At 41.5% G+C, this 18437-nt stretch overlaps 1 protein-coding gene and 1 long non-coding RNA gene across 9 annotated transcripts in view; one reads left to right on the forward strand and one right to left on the reverse strand.

The window, feature by feature from the left end:
• Nucleotides 1-702: 702 nt before the first annotated feature.
• On the reverse strand, nucleotides 703-10598 carry LOC112250187. The gene is made up of 3 exons (XR_002953505.2): nucleotides 10225-10598; nucleotides 10021-10122; nucleotides 703-1456 (listed from the first exon to the last, which is right to left on the reverse strand). It is a non-coding gene; the product is annotated as an uncharacterized LOC112250187 (long non-coding RNA).
• The window catches only part of LOC112250131 (exocyst complex component 2), a 90253-nt gene continuing 81863 nt past the window's right edge, over nucleotides 10048-18437 (forward strand). For 3 of the 8 annotated variants that reach the window (XM_024420005.2, XM_024420057.2, XM_024420048.2), the window contains exon 1: nucleotides 10067-10163. The gene's annotated coding sequence lies outside the window, so the exon portion shown is untranslated. Of the gene's footprint in view, nucleotides 10164-12080; nucleotides 12170-18437 lie in introns of all 8 variants that reach the window. The other 5 variants (XM_024420016.1, XM_024420024.1, XM_024420040.2 and 2 more) reach the window with 5 other exon arrangements.

Consider the following 18437-nt stretch of genomic DNA (forward strand, 5'->3'; position numbering starts at 1 on the left):
AAGAGAGAGAACTAGCTATATTTTGTATTTTTTTTAAACTTTTACTTCCTTAGCTAGCGAATGCAGTTTAGCCAACTCAAAAACTTGGCTCAAACAGAGAGGGATGCTATTTTAATTTTACCTTTATTTAACTAGGCAAGTCAGTTAAGAACAAATTCTTATTTTCAATGACGGCCTAGGAACAGTGGGTTAACTGCCTGTTCAGGGGCAGAACGACAGATTTGTACCTTGTCAGCTCGGGGATTGCAACCTTTCGGTTACTAGTCCAACGCTCTAACCACTAGGCTACCCTGCCGCCCCAGCTAGCTGGCTATGGCTATTGTCACGATCGTTGTCAGACTCACTAAACACATGCTTCGTTTGTAAATTATGTCTGTTATGTTGGAGTGTGCCCCTGGCTATCCGTAAATTTTAAAAACAAGAAAATGGTGCCGTCTGGTTTGCTTAATATAAGGACTTGGAAATGATTTATATTTTTGCAATTAAATTTACTTTTGATACTTAATTATATTTCAAATCAAATACATTGACTTTTTAGACTCAAGTAGGATTTTACTGGGGACTTTCAATTTTATTTGAGTCATTTTCTATTAAGGTATCTTTACTTTTACTCAAGTATGACAATTGGGTACTTTTTCCACCTCTAATGCACACTGGAGCTCTGAGCGCTGATAGTACCAACATATTTATCTCACCAAATTGTCCAAGGCATGGCAGAGTGTTTATTCGGATTTACACATCACCTTGCAAGCCAACATAATATGATTTACAGGCCTGATGTGGCCTGTAAACCATGAGTTTCAGGTCATTGGATTACATTGTCAGATAAAAAGGTTGAGATTTGTTCCTAAAGGAGTACAAATACCCTCTCTTCCTCTGGGGAACCTATATTTTCCAATTGGCCAGGGTTAATGTGATAATGGAGGATCAAACTGAGATTTGGGCGGGTGGTTTAGCGACTACGCCATCTCTCTGGTGCTTTGGCCCAGGTCCAGGCACAGCACGTTGCAGAGTGTTAGTGGATACTTTGAGATCTGGCTCTGGGCTCAGCAGGGGATATCTGTCTAGGTAAACATCTAACTTAGAGTAACGACTCTGGAGGATGTGGGCACTCAGCCCCCAGGGGTAGGCTAATGTAGCCCTTTGCCAAGAAGAGAGAATAACGATGACATATCACCCATACCGACTGGACTGGTGCTCCTTCCTGAACTTGATGAGGGGTTTTGGTGCTTTGTCCAGAGGGAGTCATAATGGGTTATTTTTTTTCTAACAAGTTAGAGTTCTGAGGGATTCGCATGCAAGGCGTGGCTGCCTGGCGGCCGAGGATTCTAGGATAAATCCAACACCAAGTCCCAGTTGTCCATTTCACACGCCATTGGGTTTCATGACCACTTACAGTAGACACACCATCCAGCTCCTGTTTTCCCAGACCCCAGGCACGACCCTGAGAACTTTCCTACGACACAGAAAGATTCACCATGAACAATTCTACTACACAGAAACATTCACGATGAACAATTATAATAAACAGAAACATTCAGCATGTAGAATTATATTACACAAAAACATTCAACTACACATAAATATTCAGCATGAACCATTCTACTGCATAGACACATTTAACATTCTAGTACACAGTAATATAGAGCATGGAACATTTCCAAGAGAACCATGTGGAAGATTTTAAAACAGTAACTGAGCTTGATTTGGGTAACTATGGAACTATGGAACTATGGTACAATGGAATAATCCCAAAAGTGCAAACTCCAGAGTATATAATGCAAAATGAAACAGCCAATATTCTTACGGTGAACAACGCTCACAAATGGATATACATTTACTGTACTTTATATAATACTCTACAATTCCCGCAAAACAAAGCATAGCCTAGTTCTTAAATGTGTTTTTCTCATTTCAAATTATCTTAAATTGCTTTACTAAGCCAATACACATAGCAAACACAGACAGAATCAATAGCCGTCTCTATACTGTAAGTGGTTGAGTTATTCTTTCCCCATCAGAAAACCAACCATGTCCAAACAGTCCAGACGTGTCAATCTCAGCCAGTCTCCCTGGAAGTGTTGCGTAATGGTAGGATGTTTGCTGTGCAGTAGGTTCCTGGGCAAGTCTGTGTGGACTAGCCAGCACAAGTAGATGTTTGAGTTTTATATCACTTACATCCCTTCCTACAAGGAAAAGAAAAAGGTTGCCATCCCAAGGTTTGGTTTGAGCTCTTTGTTTTGAGACCCAGCGAGTCAAGAATGAACTAATAAGAAACAATGGATTTAGAAGGAAAAATACAGGCACACACTTGCAGTGTGCTTGGCAGGCACAGAACTCTAATATGGCAATATTAGCAGCCGAAAAGCCTATTTTACTGTCAATAATTTACAGGTCAATCAAGACGATAGGGATACTATTCTCAGAGAAACAATTTACAATTGTGAAAAATGTATAAAACAAATAGCTCAGTAGACCCACGTTCTGTCTATGGCTATGATCAAAATAAAGCATCATGTGAGAGATGAATACAGAATGGTTCAAAGATATTTCAGGTTCTATGTTAAATATGGTTATTAGTGTGGGCACACCAGTCTCAACGTCAACAGTGAAGAGGCGACTCCGGGATGTTGGCCCTCTAGGCAGAGTTGCAAAGAAAAATACATTTCTCAGACTGGCCAATAAAAATAAAAGATTAAGATGGGCAAAAGAACAGACACTGGACAGAGGAACTTTGCCTAGAAGGTCAGCATCCCGGAGTCACCTCTTCACTGTTTACGTTGAGACTGGTGTTTTGCGGGTACTATTCAGTTGAGGACTTGTCTGTTTCTCAAACTAGACACTCTAATGTGCTTGTCCTCTTGCTCAGTTGTGCACCGGGGCCTCCCACTCCTCTTTCTATTATGGTTAGCGACAGTTTGTGCTGTTCTGCGAAGGAAGTAGTACACAGCGTTGTATGAGATCTTCAGTTTCTTGGCAATTTCTGGCATGGAATAGCCTTTATTTCTCAGAACAAGAATAGACTGGTGAGTTTCAGAAGAAAGTTATTTGTTTCTGGCCATTTTGAGCCTGTAATCGAACCCACAAATGCTGATGCTCCAGATACTCAACTAGTCTAAAGAAGGCCAGTTTTATTGCTTCTTAAATCATAAACAACAGTTTTCTGCTCTGCTAACAAAATTGCTAAATGATTTATAATGACCAATTAGCCTTTTAAAATTATAAACTTGGATTAGCTAACACAACGTGCCATTGGAACAAAGGAGTAATGGTTGCTGATAATGGGCCCCTGTACACCTATGTAGATATTCCATTTAAAAATCTGCCGTTTCCAGCTACAATAGTCATTTACAACATTAACAATGTCTACACTGTATTTCTGATTAATTTGATGTTATTTTAATTGTCAAAAAAACTTGCTATTCTTTCAAAAACAAGGACATTTCTAAGTGACCCCAAACTTTTGAATGGTAGTGTATGTACATATATATATATATATATATATAAACTCAGCAAACATTTTTCAGGCCCCTGTCTTTCTAAGATCATTCGTAAAAATCCAAATAATTTCCCATGCTTGTTCAATGAACCATAAACAATTAATGAACATGCACCTGTGGAACGGTCATTAAGACACTATCAACTTACAGACGGTATGGCAATTACGGTCACAGTTATGAAAACTTAGGACACTAAAGAGGCCTTTCTACTGACTCTGAAAAACACCAAAAGAAAGATGCCCAGGGTTCTTGCTCATCTGTGTGAATGCGCCTTAGGCATGCTGCAAGGAGGCATGAGGACTGCAGATGTGGCCAGGGCAATGAATTGCAATGTCTGTACTGTGAGACACCTAAGACCGCGCTATAAGGAGACAGGACGGACAGCTGATCGTCCTCGCAGTGGCAGATCACATGTAACAACACCTGCACCGGATTGGTACATCTGAACATCACACCTGCGGGCCAGGTACAGGATGGCAACAACAACTGCCCGAGTTACACCAGGAACACACAATCCCTCCATCAGTGCTCTGACTGTCCGCAATAGGCTGAGAGAGGCTGGACTGAGGGCTTGTAGGCCTGTCGTAAGGCACGTCCTCACCAGACATCACCGGCAACAACGTCGCCTATGGGCACAAACCCACCGTCACTGGACCAGACAGGACTGGCAAAAAGTGCTCTTCACTGACGAGTCGTGGTTTTGTCTCACCAGGGGTGATGGTCGGATTTGCGTTTATCGTCGTAGGAATAAGCGTTACACCGAGACCTGTACTCTGGAGCGGGATCGATTTGGAGGTGGAGGGTCCGTCATGGTCTGGAGCAGTGTGTCACAGCATCATCGGACTGAGCTTGTTGTCATTGCAGGCAATCTCAACGCTGTGCGTTACAGGGAAGACATCCTCCTCCCTCATGTGGTATCCTTCCTGCAGGCTCATCCTGACAAGACCCTCCAGCATGACAATGCCACCTGCCATACTGCTTGTTCAGTGCATGATTTCCTGCAAGAAAGGAATGTCAGTGTTCTGCCATGGCCATTAAGCATGTCTGGGACCTGTTGGATTGGAGGGTGAGGAATAAGGCCATTCCCCCCAGAAATGTCTGGGAACTTGCTGGTGCCTTGGTGGAAGAGTGGGGTAGCATCTCACAGCAAAAACTTGCAAATTTGCTGCTGTCCATGAGGAGGAGATGCACTGCAGTACTTAATGCAGCTGGTGGCCACACCAGATACTGACTGTTACTTTGATTTTGACCCTCCCTTTTTTCAGGGACACATTATTCAATTTCTGTTAGTCACATTTCTGTGGAACCTGTTCTGTTTATGTCTCAGTTGTTGAATCTTATGGTCATACAAATATTTACACATGTTAAGTTTGCTGAAAATAAACAAAGTTGACAGTGAGAGGGCGTTTCTTTTTTTGCTGAATTTATATATACACACACACATATATACACACACATAGTACCAGTCAAACATTTGGACACACCTACTCATTGCAGTGTTTTCTTTATTTTTACTATTTTCTACATTGTAGAATAATAGTGAAGACATCAAAAATGTGAAATAATGAATATGGAATCATGTAATAACCAAAAAAGTGTTAAACAAATCAAAATATATTTTAGATTTATGATTCTTCAAAGTAGCCACCATTTGCCTTGATGACACTCTTGGCATTGTCTCAACCAGCTTCATGATGAATGCTTTTCCAATAGTCTTGAAGGTGATTAAATCTAACCTTTAATTAAAGTAAATTAATTGAAAGAAAAAATAAATCATAAAACTAATATTCTTCTCAATATATGTGTGCCACAATTATTGCCAACCCTTCATTCAATACTTTGTGCAACCTCCCTTTGCCAAGAGTCTTCTCATATAATATGTAATGAGGTTGGAGAACACATGGCAAGGAATCTGAGACCACTCCTCCATACAGAATCTCTCCAGATCCTTCAGATACCGAGCTCGGCTCATCCCACATGTTTTCTATGGGGTTTAGGTCAGGGGACTAGTCAAAACCTTGATTCTGTGGTCAGTGAACTATTTTTGTGTTGATTTTGAGGTGTGCTTGGATCATTGTCCTGCTGGAAGATCCAAACACGGCCCAGCTTAAGCTTCCTAGCAGAGGCAGTCAGGTTTTTGATTTAATATCTGCTGATATTTGATGGAGTCCATGATACCATATATCCTAACAAGTTGTCCCGGGCCTTTGGAAGAAAAACGGCCCCACAACATCAAAGATCCACCACCATACTTCACCGTGGGGATGAGTTACTTTTCTGCATTGGCTATCTTTCTGTCTACGCCAAACCCAACTCTGGTGGGCACTTGAGTTTGTTATTTGATGACAACAAATACTTTTTTATGGCAACCCTGCCAAACAACTTGTGGTTATGTAGGTGGCGTCTGATTGTAGATTTGGAGACTCTGACACCAAGACCCAACTATCGTCTGCAATTCTCCAGCTGTGATCCTTTTCCGACACTCTAACCATCCTCCTCACTGTGCATGGGATCAATGTAGACACACGTTAACAATCAGCCCGCAAGAGGACATCTCCAGTTGTTTTAAACTTCTTAATTATTGCCCTGATAGTGGAAAATGTGCATTTTCAACCGTTGAGCTATTTTCTTATAGCCATTTCCTGATTTGTACAGCTCAACAACCTTTTGTCACACATCCTTACTGTAGTCTCAGGTCTTTCCCATAGTGATGGATGACTATGGAAACTTGGCCTGTGTGTCACCTCATATTTATACCCCAGTGAAACAGGAAGTCATGGCTTAACACTTAAGTGTTCCTAACCACTCAGGTGAACTTAAAGATGTGAAATATGAATGGGAATGTACTTCAGTTAGATTTTAATTCATAAGAATTTCTATGGGTGCCAATAATTGTGGCACCCATGTTTCGGGGGAAAAATATTTATTTAAAATGTATTTCTTTCAATCATTTTGCTTCATTTAAAAGGTCAGATTTTTGTGAATATTTTGAATGAAAGATGAAGAGGATAAATAGCAAATAGCTTTTTTCACAACCTGTTTTGCTCATATTTACCAAGGGTGCCAATATTAGCGGAGGGCAATGTCGACAGGCGTGTGCCTATCCAAATCATGTCCAATCAATTGAATGTACCACAGGTGGACTCCAATAAAATTGTAGAAACATCTCAATGATGATCAATGGAAACAGGATGCACCTGAGCTCAATTTTGAGTCTCATAGCAAAGGGTCTGAATAGTTATGTAAATAAGGTATTTCTGTTTTTAATACATTTGAAATAAATTCTAAAAATTCTGAATACTTTTCCGAAAGCACTTTATATATATTATTTATTTTAAAATGTTTAAAATGTTTTTTTCCCCCTCATCAATCTACACACAATGCCCCATATTGACAAAGCTAAAACAGTTTAGACGTTTATCCTAATAAAATAAAAAAATAAAAAATGAAATATCACATTTACAAAAGTATTCAGACCCTTTACTCAGTACATTGTTGAAGGACCTTTGGCAGCGATTACAGACAAGTCTTCATGGGTATGACGCTATAAGCTCGGCACACCTGTATTTGGGGAGTTTCTCCCATTCTTCTCTGCAGATCCTTCCAAGCTCTGTCAGGTTGGATGGGGAGCGTCGCTGCACAGAGCTGTTCGATCAGGTTCAAGTCTGAGCTCTGGTTGGGCCACTCAAGGACATTCAGAGACTTGTCCTGAAGCCACTCCTGTGTTGTCTTGGCTGTGTGCTTAGGGTTGTTGTCCCATTGGAAGGTGAACCTTCACCCCAGTCTGAGGTCCCAAGCGCTCTGGAGAATGTTTTCATCAAGGATCTCTCTGTACTTTGCTCTGTTCATCTTTGCCTCGATCCTGACCAGTCTCCCAGTCTCTGCCGCTGACCAACATCCCCACAGCTTGATCCTGCCACCACCATGATTCACCATAGGGATGGTGCCAGGTTTCTTCCAGATGTGACGCTTGGCATTCAAAGAGTTCAATCTTGGTTTCTTCTGACCAGAGAATCTAATTTCTCATATCCCAGAGTCTTTAGATGCCTTTTGGCAAACTCCAAGCAGGCTGTCATGTGCCTTTTACTGAGGAGTGGCATCCGTCGGGCTATTCTCCCAAAAAGGTCTGATTGGTGGAGTGTTGCAGAGATGGTTGTCCTTCTGGCAGTTTCTCCCATCTCCACAGAGGAACTCTAGAGGTTTGTCAGAGTTACCATCGGGTTCTTGGTCACCTCCCTGACCAAGGCCCTTCTCCACGGATTGCTCAGTTCGGTGGTTTCAAACTTCTTCCATTTAATAATGATGAAGGCCACTGTGTTTTTGGAGGACCTTCAATGCTGCAGACATTTTTGAGTACCCTTCCCCAGATCTGTGCCTCGACACAATCCTGTCTCAGAGCTATATGGACAATTGCTTCGACCTCATGGCTTGGTTTTTCCTCTGACGTGCACTGTCAACTGTAGGACCTTATGTAGACAGGTGTGTGCCTTTCCAAATCATGTCCAATCAATTGACTCAAGGTGGACTCAACATCTGAAGGATGATCAATGGAAACAGGATGCACCTGAGCTCAATTTCAAATGGGGTGTATTGTGTGTAGATAGATTTAATCCAATTTAGAATAAGGCTGTAACATAACAAAATATGGAAAAAGTTAGGTCTGAACACTTTCCAAATGCACTAAATATTAGTACCAGTCAAAAGTTTGGACACACCTTCTCATTCAAGTGGTTTTCTTCATTTTATACATTGTAGAATAATAGTGAAGACATCAAAACTATGAAAAAACACAAATGGAATCATGTAGAAACCAAAAAAAAGTGTTAAAAAAATCTTCAAAGTAGGTTTGGGATGAGTTGGACTGCAGAGTGAAGGAAAAGCAGCCAACAAGTGCTCAGCATATGTGGGAACTCCAAGACTGTTGGAAAAACATTCCAGGTGAAGCTGGTTGAGAGAATGCCAAGCGTGTGCAAAGCTGTCATCAAGGCAAAGGGTGGCTACTTTGAAGAATCTCAAATCTATTTTGATTTAACACTTTTTTGGTTACTACATGATTTCATGTGTTATTTCATAGTTTATATCTTCACTATTATTCTATAATGTAGAAAATAGTATAACTAAAGAAAAACCCTTCAATCAGTAGGTGTGTCCAAACTTGACTGGTACTGTACATACTGAACAAAAATATAAGTGCAACATGTAAAGTGTTGGTCCCATTGTTTCATGTGCTGAAATAAAAGATCCCAGAAAATGTCCATACGTACAAAAGCTTATTCCTCGAAAATGTTGAGCACAAATTTGTTTACATCCCTGTTAGTAAGAATTTATCATTTTCCAAGATAAACCATACACCTGACACGTGTGGCATATCAAAGAGCTGATTCGACAGCATGATCATTACACAGGTACGCCTTGTGCTGGGGACAATAAAAGGCCAGTCTAAAATGTCTAAAATGTGCAGTTTTGTCACACAACACAATCCTACAGATGTCTCAAGTTGAGGGAGCGTACAACTGCCTGCTGACTGCAGGAATGTCCACCAGAGCTGTTGCCAGAAAATGTTGTTTGTTTCTCTACCATAAGAAGCCACAATGTCATTTTAGAGAATGTGGCAGTACCTCCAACCGGCCTCACAACCGCAGACCATGAATAACCACTACAGCCCAGGAACTCCACATCCAGCTTCTTCACCTGTGGGACCATCTGAGGATGTGCTGAGGCGTATTTCTGTCTGTAATAAAGCCCTTTTGTGGGGAAAACCATTTCTGATTGGCTGGGTCTGGCTCCCCAGTGGGTGGGCCTGGCTCCCAAGTGTACCGTGGGCTTATACCCTCCCAGGCTCACCCATAGCTGCACATATGCCCAGTCGTGTGAAATCCATCGATTAGGGCATAATGAATTTATTGATATTGGACTGATTCCCTTACAGGAACTGTTTATATTTTTGTTCAGTACACACACACACACACACACACACACACACACACACACACAGAGTGTACAAAATATTAGGAACACCTTATTAATATTGATTTGCACCCCCTTTTCCCCTCAGAACAGACTCAATTCGTCAGGGCATTGTTGTACAAGTTGTCAAAAGATTTCCGCAGGGATGCACAGTTGTGTTAAGTTCTTGATACACATGGGAAACTGTTGAGTGTGAAAAACCCAGCAGCGTTGCAGATCTTGACACACTCAAACTGGTGCGCCTGGCACCTAGTACCATCCCCTGTTCAAAGACACAAATATTTTTGTCTTGCCCATTCACCCTCTTGATGGCACACATACACAATCCATGTATCAAGGATTAAAAATCCTCTTTAACCTGTCTTCTCCCGTTCATCTAATCTGATTGAAGTTGAATTAACAGGTGACATCAATTAGGGATCATAGCATTCACCTGGTCAGTCTACATCATGGATAGAGCAGGTGTTTCTAATGTTTTGTACGCTCAGCAGTGCAATGCATTTTAGCTACAGTGTTTTGAGTAACAATCCACACCATACCAAATTGTACTCACTCAATCCAGCTCCTGCGCTGATGGCTCTGATGCTCCGAGGGGGCTGCGTGATGACATCATCACCGACTGGGCGTTGCAGGAAGTGACAAACAAAGTTGATATCTGAAAAGGTTAGCTGGAATATTTAAGTCAACAGCTGCATTGTAAGTTACCCTATTATCTATTTTACAAAATATTGTGACACATATGAAAGCTTTATTTTACCATTGGATTGGATTCGCGGTCTTAGTTCGTCTCACTTTGCAGAATTCTCCAATGATTGTTTACATTTCCGTTATCAAAGCTAGCCTGCTGGCTTGCATGCTAATAACGTTAGTCAGCTAACACAGTTCCCACTTCCAATTTACTGTTCACATCGTTACTATGTATGTTTGTCTGATGGTCTAAGTATGTGTATAAGTAATTATATTGGTCTGGCAGCGAACGCACTTGAGAAATGTTTTAACTATTAGTTGCGCGAGCTAACTACTGCTAGCGCTGTCTGTGTCAACTGACATGTCCCCAAAAAACAACCTCGCTTGCTCACCTTTCTTGACATGCGCACAGGTATCGCATCAAGGGGTCATTGACCACACAGAATCCACATTCCTACCTGGGACAGTCATGCCAAAGAGAATTTCACATTTATGAACGATGTGGTCTTGCTTACTGCTTTCCTTGGTTTATTCGGTACTACTGTACTGTAGCGCAGGGCTAGGCCTGTGTAAGGCCAGTCTCATGAAATATATATACGGTGTTTATATGTGTACATTTGACTACGCAGAGGCAGATGTAGAGGAGTTCTGTAGGATATAATGGAAACCATGGCCTGTCAAACTAATAGCCTTTGCCTCTTGTTTTGTTTGATTGATGGTAAGCCGACTAAACTCAACTCCACAATGGGCAGTGGTGTAGTGCTATTTTTGTAGGTGAGGGATCGTAATAATATATTTTTTTAAAGGTAATCAAAGTTTGTACCAACATATTTAGCCAATTGAATAGCCAGCCTATCATTATAGAATATGCATAAAATGCCTCCACCAATTGCGATGTCTGCCTATGCCATATTGTCAAAAGAAAAGGTTATAATCTAATACCCTCAACACCAATTTATTTCAAAATAGGCCATCATCACTGTCAGTTGTGAATGATAATTCTTCACGTTTTACCGGTGAAACGTTCAAACTGCATCTCCATGTCAATCACTTGATTTATCACAATCAGTTTCATGGAAATATGCATTTAGATCTTTTTGAATAAGCGCAGATGCTGTTAACAAACTATTAGCATTAATTGTATATTGTTTTAATCAAAGCATAAATCCTGCCTGGTTGTGCGCTCTGAGTTTTGGCGCATGATCATTTTTGGCGGAATATTCAGCTTTAGCCGTCCTGAAATCTCAGTTAGAAATGAGGTGTTTTTGGTGTCACAGTAAATTTATAGGCCTATTATGCTAATGTTTTGAGGAACGCAAATTAATTATGTGTTCTTCCGAGACATTGATTCAGCGTTGATATAACTTTACTAAATTTGTTTTTGTAACATATTTTCTGTGGAAATTGTTCAAATTTGTCCTTGTTCATACAGTTTTATGGTTTGTTAAACTTTTAAGTCAATGGTTTTTGTTTGGCTTACTTTTTAAAGTGAACTGAGTCTAAGCATAATTTTGTTACCATGGAATTGCACTACAGCAGCATATTGCTGATATAAGGTCAGTGTCTTGAAACTATGCAGATGATTGTTACCTTAGTGCTTCAGTCCCCTTGGATACATTTTTTTCCCATTGCTTTATCAGACTTTTGATCTAAATGAGACTTTGCAATAGCCTACATTTTGTGTAAGCTTCTTGTATGATTTTTAATCTTTGACATCACCAAAATGATGTAGGCCTAAGTGTTGCAGATAAGCAAGCGCTGTCTTTAATTTATATATTTTTTGTGTGTCAGGTCAGTGTTGAGGGGGTCATGTTATTGGTAGAGAAACATTACCCCCTACTGTGTTACCCTCAGAGGTGAAAGGTCAGAGCATAGATGTTGACGTGTGTGTATCCTCAAATACTGCACACTGGTGTGCTGTTTCAGGTGGAGCAGTGGGCAAGGAGAGCGAGACTGAACAGGCAGCTTTGAATCTTCCTTCTCTATGGCTTAAGGTATCACACGCTTAATGAAACGTAAGCCCTCTGCTGTTATCACACCTAGGAATACAGTATGTTAAACAACAACTGGAAAATGAAGACTAACAGTAATATAGGTACTTCTCAGTGTTTCCCCCCTCTCTGTGCTTTTATTAAAGGATCTGTTATTCTTGCATTTTGTGTATGCCCTTATGGCTTGATCACATGATTGTCAACCAACGCAGAGTAAATAGCCTACTATGCGACACGACTCTGCGTGGCTGGCTATGTGAAACACGCGAAAGGAAATAAACGAATGTGTCCGAAAACAATAATTAGGCTAAGTTGTGGATTTCGACTCATCGTTACCACTTAGGCCTACATTAAATGGGATGTGCAAATTCACAAGCATCATGCTCTCTCCCTCCTCTGTGTTAAAAAAAAGAAAAAAAAGCGACGAGCGATCTGTATATAATGACAAAATGCCAATGTCTCTGTCCTAACAAAGGGAGTCGTTGTCCCAAAGGCAGGAAGGCAGTTGACAAGTTTAAATCCAAAGTAAGCACATAGAAACGCATTGGGCTTATTTTGGATTTTTGCTGTAATTCGCTCACTGTCATCTCTCACTTTGACTGACAGGTGCCTATTCCATCAATAGATCACTAGAAGATGCATATGATTCATTCTAGCAGGAGAAGGCTTGACGGACTAGCAATTTGAAACTTTTTAAAGGAAAAGTAGTAGAAAGTAGAAAATGTAGCTGACTTAAAATGAGTCAGTAACCTTCTGATTAGCTGACAGCCGGCCTTATTGGAAAACACTGACTATGACTGTAATGTTTTTTTTTTTTTTTACATGTTTTATCAACCTTGATTGATTGCACTGACTGTAAGTTGCTAAGGACATGAGCGCCTACTAAATGACCAACATTTCTATGTAAATGTGAAAAATGAAAACTTGCAAAGAACCCTGGGTAATATGCCGCAGCATGGGTAATTCCAGTAATGTACTATAAATTAGGTTACCGATACATTTTTGGCACTGTAAAATGGATTATCCTAAAATGGATTCCAATACATTTCAGTAACATTCTGGCCAATTGCTGCCAGTAAATTGCTGTACGTTTTACTGGAAATATTTTAGTGTGGGTGTGCAAGCCTATATCAATAAGTGCCTACTGTATTATTTTGAGGGATTCTTTAAATTACTAAATATTTTTTTAAATGAAATTTTCTGCAACTTTTTCCACCATGTGTGTATGTATGCTGTGTATTAATCACACAATGATATCACAGGAAATTAGTGCTAAGCTGTCGCTGAGCCTCTCTCTGGTTGGAGCCTTGAAGACCCCTCGCCTCACCCCTGACTTCCACCCATCTCCCTGCAGGGGACACAGGGCTGTTTCCTGCCCTCTCTCTGGCTCTAATTGAAAATGTTGGGTGACCCGGCTGGCCCCTGCTTGTTTGTTTTGGTGGAATGCAGTGGCGGGTTATATTTTTGTGTCACTTTCTCATCAGTGGTTTCTGCTTTAAGGAAGGGTTTCCCAAACTCGGTCCTTTTGCCCTAGCACTACACAGCTGATTACAATAACCAACTCATCATCAAGCTTGGATTATTTGAATCAGCTGTGTAGTGCTAGGGCAAAAACCAAAATGTGCACCCAGGGGGGGGCCCCCAGGGCTGACATTGGGAGACCCTGCTATAGGGTTAGGCTAGGGTGGATGGAACCAGAGCGGTCACAGCGGGGGTGAAAGTTTGATGCGTGCAATGTATTTGGAGTGGCACTTCTCTCTCACCCCTGTCGTCCCGCCTTTTCCACAGTGAGCACTTACTAAAGAATCCTTAAGTAAACTGTAGAATACTATACTACACACTGCCCGAGGGGCGCAGTGGTCTAAGGCACTGTCACTACAGTTCCTGATTCGAATCCAGGCTGTGTCACACCCGGCCGTGATTGGGAGTCCCATAGGGCGGCGCACAATTGGCCCCGTGTCTTCCGGGTTTGGCCGGGGTAGGCAGTCATTGTAAATAAGAATTTGTTCTTAACTGACTTGCCTAGTTAAATTAAACATGTGCATATACCCTGCCCATTTTCATAGATGCATAGATAATAAACAGCGAGTAGCAGCCTTGTAAAAACAAAAGGGTGGGGTGGTGTCAATGTAAATAGTCCGGGTGGCCATTTGATCAGTTGTTCAACAGTCTTATGGCTTGGTGGTAGAAGCTGTTACGGAGCCTTTTGGACCTAGACTTGGTGCTCTGGTACCGCTTGCCACTGGTACCGCTTGCGCTGGCAGAGGGAACAGTCTATGACTTTGGTGACTGGAGTCTTTGACAATTTTTTGGGCCTTCCTCTGACACTGCCGGGTATAGAGGTCCTGGATGGCAGGAAGCTTGGCCCACGTGATGTACTGGGCCGTACGCACTACCCTCTGTAGTGCCTTGCGGTCGGAGGCCGAGCAGTTGCCATACCAGGCAGTGATGCAACCAGTCAGGATGCTCTCAATGGTGCAGCTGTATAACTTTTTGAGGACCTGAGGACCCATGAATTGGAGTGGGTCTAGGGTTTCCGGGATGATGGTGTTGATTTGAGCCATGACCAGGTTTTCAAAGCATTTCATGGTGGCTACCGACGGTAGTCAGTTAGGCAGGTTACCTTCGCTTTCTTGGGCACAGGGACTATGGTGGTCTGATTGAAACATGTAGGTATTACAGACTCTGTTTGGGAGAGGTTGAAAATGTAATTGACAACACTTGCCAGTTGTTCCACGCATGCTCTGAGTAAACGTCCTGGTAATCGGTCCCTAGTCCTTGTTCCCAGTTCTCACGCTCATCATGAGCCATGTCTTTGTATGTAAATATTAGTTACTGTACTTGTGACACGGCATTACCAAGGTTTAAACCCTGACTCCCCGTGGAATCTCATTCTATGGCTGTCTGTCTCCACATCCTAAGCCCTCTATAAACATCAGCCTGCATTCATGCGCCCACATTTCAAATTCGGTTTATTTAGCCAGGATTCTGAGAGGAGAAGTTAGATCTTAAAAGTCCAATTTGAGACCAACTAACAGAGAACTGGCCAAAGGACAACAAACGGGAGAAGAGAGTGAGACAGAGGGGATAGAGAGCACTAAACCCGGACGCCGGACCCCTTATTTCTCCATTCTGGTCCTCTCCTAGATCTTTTCACTGTACTGCGTTGGGATTGGTTACTCTCTTACTGTCCTGTATTACAGTTGGCTGAGAAGTGCTGACTGGCCAATGAATTTGACAACGAATAATGTCTGTCTGCTCAAAAATATGAATACCACTGCTATTTTTTTAAATTTAATCTTTTATTTAACTAGACAAGTCAGTTAAGATCAAATTCTTATTTACAATGATGGCCTAGGAACAGTGGGTTAACTGCCTTGTTCAGGGGCAGAACAACTTTTTACCTTGTCAGCTCAGGGATTCGATCTGGGAATACATATATAGGTATCTGTTGGTCACCGATACTTTAAAAATGGGTAGGGGCGTGGATCAGAAAACCAGTCAGTATCTGGTGTGACCACCATTTGACTCTTGTAGTGCGACACTTGTCCTTCGCATACAGTTGATCATGCTGTTGTTTGTGGCCTATGGAATGTTGTCCCACTCCTCGTCAATGGCTGTGCGGCGGTACTGGATATTGGCGGGAACTGGAACATGCTGTCATACACGTCGATCCAGAGCATCCCAAACATGTTCAATAGGTGACATACTGTATCTAATGAATATGCAGGCCATGGAAGAACTGGGACATTTTCAGCTTCCAGGAATTGTGTTCAGATCCTTGTGACATGGGGCCATGCAATATCATGCTGAAACATGAAGTCATGGCATGACAATGGGCTTCTGGATCTCTTCATGATATATCTGTGCATTGATTCAGAGGCGGAACATTTCCATGGGAATATATGCAAATGAATAAAAATACCATTTTAAATGTAGATTTTTTTTGCATTGCATATATATCTACCATATGAAGAGTGAAACATAAGGTAAAATATTTATCATAAATAGACATAATTGCAAATGATTAAATCCTTCCAATAGAAATAAAAAATCGTTTTAGTTACAAATTGAACTTTTAATAAAATGATTTGACTCTTCACATGGGATGATTTCACTGAACAACAAAATAAAGGGAATATTAAAGGATCCCCAATGATCCATCACATCTCCCAAAAACATTTTTAGCAAACATCTGTAAAATGGTAGTCTGGAAGCTAAAGCTTTTGTTGTCTTCCTCTCAGGCTTCCATGTCTTCTCTGTGGACCTATTTAATGTCCACCTCTTGAACATCAGACTGAGGCCTTATCTTCACTGTCACTTTCCAACCTTGTTGAGGATGGCTCGTTGTATGACTCAAAAAGCCTAAAATTTGCCCGGATGGCCACCAATGTTTGTATTGGTCAGCCTGTTGCATGCTTTGGTGAGTGTGTTCCCAAACAAGGACCAGTTACGCTCTGAGACGGCTGATGTTGGTGCGATTTGAAGGATGATGGAGGCAACAGGGGAAAGAGCCTCAGATCCACAAAGTCCCTTCCAGCGGGTGGCTGATGAGATATATTGGTACGACTTTGCATCTCCGATTCCAAAGCCCTTGCTTGGAAGTGTACTTCGCCAGACTGCCAAGAACCTTGCCCTCATCCAGGCCAAGGTGGTGAGACACTGTGGTGATGACACCATAGGCCTTGTTGATCTCTACACCAGACAGGATGCTCTTGCCAGCATACTTGGGGTCCAACATGTACACAGCGGCGTGTATGAGCTTAAGGCAGAAGTCCTCACGCTTTTTGATGTATTTCAGAACTGCAGTTTCCTCTGCTTGGAGCAACAGTGAAGTGGGCAGGGCAGTACAGATTTATTTTCTTACATCTGCAAGCAGAGTCTGAACATCAGACAGGATGGCATTGTCTCCCTCAATCCGTGCAATGGCTACTGCTATAGGTTTCAGGAGTTTCAGGCTGCTTACCACTCTCTCCCAAAATACATCATCCAGGAGGATCCTCTTGATGGTGCTATCCATATTGGCAGACTGTGACATGGCCATTTCTTGGAGAGACTCCTACCCCTCCAGGAGACTGTCAAACATGATGACACACCACCCCAATGGGTGTTGCTGGGCAGCTTCAATGTGGTGCTCTTCTTCTTCTCAGTTTGCTTGGTGAGGTAGATTGCTGCTATAACTTGATGACCCTTCACATACCTAACCATTTCCTTGGCTTTCTTATAGAGTGTATCCATTGTTTTCAGTGCCATGATGTCCTTGAGGAGCAGATTCAATGCATGAGCAGCACAGCCAATGGGTGTGATGTGAGGGTAGGACTCCTGAAATTGTGTTTTTTTACATTGGATAAAAGTAGAGACTCAGAGATAGAAAATGGTATATCATACACTACAGTTGAGGAACAATGGGAAAGTAATATCGGTATTGAAATTTGATTAACTTGTAACCGCTCTTTTAAAAAATGGCCCTTGAATGTTTTGGTATACCTACTGGAGAGCTCTTTGTCTACATCCATTCAGCATCCTTCACCACCTCTTAAGCCTTAGCCCCACCCATCTCTTTAAGGGTTCACATGTGAGGCCAGGTGTTAAACAAAGTGAGTACGGTATTGTACTGAACAACCAAAGAGTTCAAGACTAAAGCCTGATGTATACTACGTCTATCGACATGTCTGTAGACAGTTTTCACAGTCACATCATGAACATTCTTCATCCGACATCAAACTTGTCGTTGTGAAAATGTATCAACTCAAAAACGACAGGCTACATACATAAGCAGCCTGGTGCCCCAGAATAGCATAACGGTGTATTTTAACACCCAATAAACCCACCCGTTTAAAAATGTATTTAGTATATGTCAATCCAGCAAACTAGGCAACTAAAAGTTACTTTTCTAAATAATGTTTTGGTTTGTTTCTAGCTTGTTAGATAGCTAGCTGACTACCGGGTTCAAATAATGACCATGTCATAAGCTGACACCTGTCTTAACTTTAGCTAATTTGTATTCATTATTACCGAAAAATAAACTTACAATATTATTATTTACAAGTTAATGGTGAGCTAATTACAGAAAATAGCTTATGGTTGTGTGTGATGAAAGCAGTGCACTCTACCGCAGAATTTTAGAAATTGGATACTGTCTCGTAGGCCTAATGTTATATCCTAATATGACTTTGGCGCAGGTCATGTTGTTCTTCACATTCCCGTCTCTGGCAAATACACACTATATAAAATCAAAGTTTGTCACATGCACAGGATACAGAAGGTGTAAATGGTACAGTGAAATGGTTAC

The sequence above is a fragment of the Oncorhynchus tshawytscha genome, linkage group LG01 (assembly GCF_018296145.1).
Source record: "Oncorhynchus tshawytscha isolate Ot180627B linkage group LG01, Otsh_v2.0, whole genome shotgun sequence".
NCBI lineage: Eukaryota > Metazoa > Chordata > Actinopteri > Salmoniformes > Salmonidae > Oncorhynchus > Oncorhynchus tshawytscha.